This window comes from Miniopterus schreibersii (genome assembly GCF_964146895.1).
Source record: "Miniopterus schreibersii genome assembly, chromosome: 8".
Classification (NCBI taxonomy): Eukaryota; Metazoa; Chordata; class Mammalia; order Chiroptera; family Miniopteridae; genus Miniopterus; species Miniopterus schreibersii.
In genome coordinates this window covers 14,684,909-14,691,750 of record NC_138109.1, presented here as the reverse complement: position 1 = coordinate 14,691,750, position 6,842 = coordinate 14,684,909, and positions in this window count along the sequence as shown.

Here is a 6,842-nt window from a genome sequence, read left to right as displayed (position 1 = left end):
AGGACTGACTGGGAAAGCATTTTGCGGGGCAAGCAGGGGTTGGAGTGGGGACACAATCTTCGAAAGCCAGGGGCCTCTTAACTACTATCTTGAAGTTCAAAGTGCCCAATAGTTGTGTGTGGCATATGATCTGGCCTTCCTCACCCAGCTCCATGATCTGAAGCCAGACCCAGGGTTTCCTAGATGTCACCTCTTGTTGGGTTCATGCCTCAGAGCCCCAGTGTCTTTCAGGAATCCTGGACATACTCATTTTCTATTGGTGTATAACAAATTACAGTACCACAAATTTAGCGGCTTACAACACACATTATCTCACAGGTTCCAGGCCAGGAGCTCCTGCACGGCTTACCTGAATCTTTTGCTTAGAGTCTCAGAAGGCTACAATCAAGGTAAGGTGTGAGCCAGGCTGCATTCCTCCCTGGAGACTCAATTGGGGAAGAATCCACCTGCAAACCCATTCAGGTTGTTGGGAGAACCTTCCTTGTGAATGTGTGAACGAGTGCCTGTGATTTTTGCTGGCAGTCAAGTGGAGATGCCCCTCAGCCATCTGGGGGTTACCACCGTTCCTTGCCATGTGGGCTTCTCCAACATGGCCACTTACTTCCCCAAGCCCACAAGGAGAGTCTTAGCTCTAGTCAGCTAAGACAGAGTTTTATATAACGTAACTTATTATACAGTTGACCCTTGAACACCATGGATTTGAACTGTGTGGGTCTACTTACACACAGATTTTTTTCAATAAATACCTGGTTTTTTTTTTCATCCACTGGTTGGGAGTCCATAATGGGGAGAGCTGAATATATGCATTGATGTATGCCATTTTCTATAGGAGACTTGAGCATCTGCAGATTTTGGTTATCTGCCTGGGTCTTGGAACCGATCCTCTATGGATACCAAAGGACAACTAAGTTTTTGGGGAGTCAAAAGTTAAACATGGCCCTGGTGGATTTGGCTCAGTGGGTAGAGCATTGGCCCACCGACGGAAGGGTCCCACGTTTGATTCCCAGTCAAGGGCACATATCTCGGTTGCAGGCTCGCTTCCTAGTCCTGGTTAGGGTGTGGGTGGGAGGCAACCAATTGAGATGTCTCTGTCACATTGATCTCTCTCTCTCTCTTTCTCTCTCTCTCTCCCTGTTCCCTCCCCTCCGCTCTCTCTGAAAAATCAATGGAAAAAATATCCTCAGGTGAGGATTAAAAACAAAAAAAGTTGCCCGGCCGGGCATGGCTCAGCGGTTGAGCATCGACCTGGGATCCAGGCGATCGGGTTTCGATTCCCGGTCAGGGCACATGCCCGGGTTGCGGGCTCGATCAATGACTCTCATCATTGATGTTTCTATCTCTCTCTCTCTCTCTCTCTCTCCTTTCCTCTCTCTGAAATCAATAAGGATATATTTTAAAAAAGAAAAAGAAAAAAAGTTAAACATGGATTTTCAGCTGCATGGTGGGGTTGGCATCTCCCAACCCCCGCATTGTTCAAGGTTCAACTCTATATGTAACAGGAGCGACATCCCATCACTTTTGCCATATTCTATAGGATGGAGGAAAGTCACAGGTCCCACTTCAACTCAAGAGGAGAGGATTACAGAAAGGTGTGAATGCCGGGAGGCAGGAATCACTGAGGGTCACCTCAGAGTCTATCCACCTGCCCGGGGTTATTGGAAAACCTGAGGATAAGTATAGGAAAGGAGAGATGGAGACTAGGGTAGGAGAGAGTAAGAACAGAAGTCACAATACACAATGGGAAGGACTAGAAAGGCATCACCAGTGACCTCAAGGGTCACTAATCGGTACACATGCCCAAGACCACACAGCCATGCTCTTGGTGCCAAAGATCCTGAATTTGATGAGCCCCATGTTGGAGTGAATCAATTGTGGGCTTCCTCCCCTCTCACTCCTTGGCTGTGAAACAAAGTCACAAAACTGGACATACTGGTTCCAGTACACATTCCTGCTGTCCCACCTCAGTTGGGTCCTCTTTAAGCCCTAAACCTTTTCTTGCTCCTTGTCACTTCACAGCAACCAACTTGATTTTCAGCTTCCCTCCTACCTCATAATTTTTATTTGAATCTATCCTTTCCTCTTATCTTAAATATGTGGACCTCCCTCTGCCCGTGGCCAACCCTCCACTCATGTCTTATCTTTCCTCCTGCTCCTTGAGACTGCAAACACATATTCAATTCTCCTCTATCAATTAAGAAGCAAAACTAAACTAAAAAACCAACAACAGCCCAGCCAATGTGGCTCAGTGGTTGAGTGTTGACCCATGCACCAAGAGGTCACCGGTTCAGTTCCCAGTCAGGGCACATGCCAGGGTTGTAGGCTCGATCCTCAGTTGGGGGCATGCAGGAAGCAGCCGAAAGATGATGTTTCTCTCTCATCGATGTTTCTCTCTCTCTCTCCCTCTACCTTCCTCTCTCTCTAAAGTCAATAAAAACATTTAAAAAAAACAACCAATAACAGAAACAGCTTTCCATGTTTGGCTGCCTCCTTACTCTAGCTTCAGGTTTATCTTTTTCTCTCTCATTAGAGTCACATTAAAGAGTGGCTACCACTTCATGGTGACCTATTCATTTCTTAACTTCTTACAATTTGTCCTGTCTACATCACTTTCCTAAAACTTCTATCTTAAATGTTCCTAGTGACCCATTTTTTGTGTGGCATAAACTACTCAATCTCACCAATATCCACAATTCCTAGCCTCTCTTACAGATAGGCATGGCCAAGTGACTGAATTCTGGCTAATGGAATATGAGTGGAAGTGACAGGCTGGCCCATAAAACTCCCAGGTGCTGTTCCTTGCTCTCCTTCCCATCTGCTAGCAGAATAGAGACTCTGAGGACCTGGAAGAAAGTCAAACCAGATGTCCCCATTCCAAGTTTCAGGAGTCCCACTCCTTCTCAATCACAGAAGACTAAGACTGAATTAAACTGATGTAACTCTGCACCACGCATAGTTTTTTGTTTGTTTTATTTGTAGCAAATAAATCTGGTAGCTACCAGAAATAAGATTATTTTATGGTATCATGGAAGCTTTATGATTCTCTTACCATGACTTGAGGGGGAAGTTTAAAGACTCAGATTTGACATTTTCTGCACGGACTCATGCATTCAGAAGAATTCCTCCCATATCAAGTCCCTATAGTCATCATCACTGCCACAACAGTTAAATGCAACAACCATTTGGGCCCCTAAGGCACTTGCTTTAGTTCACACTTCATCACAAATAACCCCAGGTGATAATCTCATTAATCATGATGCCACGGCATGCCATGGATTAGTAGCATCACATTTCTCATTGGCAAGGAGCTTAGCACATTTAAACTCAATGACACAATTAAACCAGTTCCCTAATCCTATCATTTGAAGTCTATTTCCTGAAACCACTACTAGTGCCAATTTCTATAGCAATCAGGGTCCAGCCAATGAGACAGCAACCATATCATTCATTGGACAGAGAGAATTAAATATAAAAAATAGTTAGAATGGTTAACTAGGTATAGAGTTGGTAACTAGATAACTGAAAAGGTAAAAAGAAAACGCTGAGATATCATGGAAGCAGCAACAGCAGGAAGCAATCTATAATTCTTAGGGCTAGGAGAGCAAAGAGAAGAGTTTGGAATTACTAAAACTTAGACACTTAGAAGAAGGGCTCTACAGAGCTGAAACTCAGACCTCCAAGTCTGGTGCTGGGGTCTCTGAACTTGGAAGAGAGACCAACACCTCTGAGGAACGGGGTGTTACCCAGTTGGTACTGATGTCTCTGAGTTCTGCAATTGTTGGAAAAAAACTGCAAAGTGGATTCAGCTCCCGCTACAGGAAGAAATTGCTGCTGCCAGGGTGAAGGAGCATTGCTGGGGTGACTTCACAGGAACAGGAAGCAAACAGGGAGTCCCTTCTTCCTCCTCTGGCTTCACTATCTCCCTCTGGTGGCCATTATTGGCAGCGCCAAACAGAGCCAGCTGACAGCAGAAATGTGATTTTTAGAATCCCAGCTCCAGTATCTCACAGCAGAAAGTAGGAGGGTGGGTTTAGAGCTGAAAGACAGTAACTTAATAACTAGCACATGTTCCTTTATAAAGTATTAGAAGGAAGAAGTGGACTTAGGTGAGAATTAGGTGGTATTCAAGCAGACATGGAAGGGAAATACAGGGTTGGACAAAAGTAGGTTTACAGTTGTAAGTACATGAAACAACGGAGTTTCTTCTTTTTTTTTTTAAGGCCTCATCCAAGGATATTTTTTCCATTGATTTTCAGAGAGTGGAAGGAAAATAGAGAGAGAGAGATAGAAACATCGATGTGAAAGAGACACATCAATTGGTTGCCTCGCGCACGTGCCCCAACTGGGGCCAGGGACTGAGCCTGCAACCGAGGTACATGCCCTTGGCCAGAATCAAACCCGGGACCCTTCAGTCTACAGGCCGACGCTCTAACCGCTGAGCAAAACCGGGTAGGGCCACAGAGTTTATTCTTACATTATTATTATTTTTAAATTGTTTTTTAAATACGTCTTTACTGATTTCAGAGAAAGGAAAGGAGAGGGAGAGAGAGAGAAACATCAACGATGAGAGAGAGTCATTGATCGGCTGCCTCCTGCATGCCCCCTGCTGGGGATCGAGCCCGAAACCCAGGCATGTGCCCTGACTGGGAATTGAACCTTGATCTCCTGGGTCATAGGTCAATACTCAACCGCTGAGCCACGCCAGCTGGGCTTATTATTGTTTATTAATTATTGTATTATTTTCCATATGAACAACTATAAACCTACTTTTGCCCCACCCTCTAGATAAAGTCTGGAGGTGATGGGACGTTCAGGGTGGGAAAAGCTGACTGATTCTGGACAACAAATAGTATAAAATTGAAAAAAGGTCTTGGCCCTAGCAGGTGTGGCTCAGTGGGTTGGGCGTCATCCTGTGCACTGAAAGGTTGCTGGTTCGATCCCGGGTCAGGGCACATGCCCGGTTTCGGGCTCGACTCCCAGTAGGGGCTGTGCAGGAGGCAGCTGATCAATGACTCTCTCCTTATTGATGTTTCTACCTCTTTCTATCCCTCTCCCTTCCTCTCTCTGAAATCAATAAAGAATTTTTTTTTTAACAGTCATACAGTTATTCTACTACCTTATTAGAAGGAACACTATTTGGGGCACCATTTTTTAAAAAAAATATATCTTTACTGATTTTAGAGAGGGGAAGGGAGAGGGAGAGAGAGATAGAAACATCAATGATGAGTCATTGATCGGCTGCCTCCTGCATGCCCCCGACCAGGGATTGAGCCCACAACCCGGGTATGTGCCCTGACCGGGAATAGGAACCATGATCTCCTGGATCCTAGGCCAATGCTCAACCACTGAGCCATGCCTGCCCGGGCTGGGGCACGATTTAAAAAAATAAAATTAAAATCAATAAAAAACCAAAAAAAAATGGGTCTTGAACCACAGGAATTGAAAGATGTGATCACCTTTAAGGCAAATAGCAGGTGAAGAGCGTGGCCTTCCCACTTATTATTTCACGCAGCTTCAATGTGGCTGCCATTACACTGAGAGTGAGGCAGGGGGTGAAGGAGCAGGTAAGTACATTAGGTTAGGAGCTCTGTCTAGGAAAGGACTTGAGTGTGGGGAGTCTCACAGGAATCTGACTAGAAACAAATAGAGCAGACACCTGTTGTGTTAATTTCGTATTTCAACTTGGCTAGGCCGCAGTATGCAGACATTTGGTCAAATATTATTGTAGATCTTTCTATGAAGGGATTTTTTAGATGAGATTGACATTTACATCAGTAGATTTTGAGTAAAGCAGATTGTCTTCCATAAAGTGGGTGGGCCTCAATCAATCAGTTTGAAGGCTTAATAGAAAAAAGAGAGACTTCACTTGAGAAAGAGGGAATTCTACCAGCAGATTGCTCTTGGACTCAAACTACATCAATTCTTTCGTGGGTCTCCAGCTGTTGGCCTACCCTGAAGATTTTATTTATTTTATTTATTTTTAAATATCTTTATTGATTCAGCTAGAGGAAGGGAGAGGGAGAGAGATAGAAACATCAATGATGAGTCACTGATTCACTGGGGATCGAGCCCACAACCCAGGCATGTGCCCTGACAGGGAATCGAATTGCAATCTCCTGGATCTTAGGTCGATGCTCAACCGCTGAGCCACACCCGGCCCGGCTACCCTGCAGATTTTAGACTGGCCAGCCTCCACAATCACGAGCCAATTCCTTAAAATCTCTCTCTCTCTCTCTGAGGGCAGAGCCACAAAATGGAAGAAGCCTGGGTCCCAAGTGACTGAGTGGAACAGGCCTCCTTCCCCAAACCTGCATTATACTACAGTGTAAACAAGAAACTTTTGCCCTGGCTGGTAGCTCAGTTGGAGCGTAGTCCCATAGACCAAAAGGTTGCAGGTTCAATTCCAGATCAGGGCACATACCTAGGTTGCAGGTTTGATTCCTGCTTTGTGCACATGCGAGAGGCAACCAATCGATGTTTCTCTCTCTCCCCCTTCCTCTCTCTCTAAGATCAGTAAAAAACATATCATCAGGTGAGGATTTAAAAAAAAAAAAAAAAAGGAAACTCTTATTTTTAAGACACTGCGTTTTGGGAGTTGCTACAGCAGTTAGCCTACTTTTCTCATCCTTTCCTTAACCTTAACCATTTCTTAAAACTTTCCCTTCCCCTGAAACTATTTGCTTCTAGTCCTTTAATGATGATGATAATGATAATGGTAATAATGGCAGCTAACATCAAGAAGTTGGTGGTTTTTTTCATGAAGTTCTATGTGTCGGGCACCATGCTAGTGCTTTATCTAGTGTCCCATTTAATCCTCACTACTCTGTGTGATAGATGCTATCACT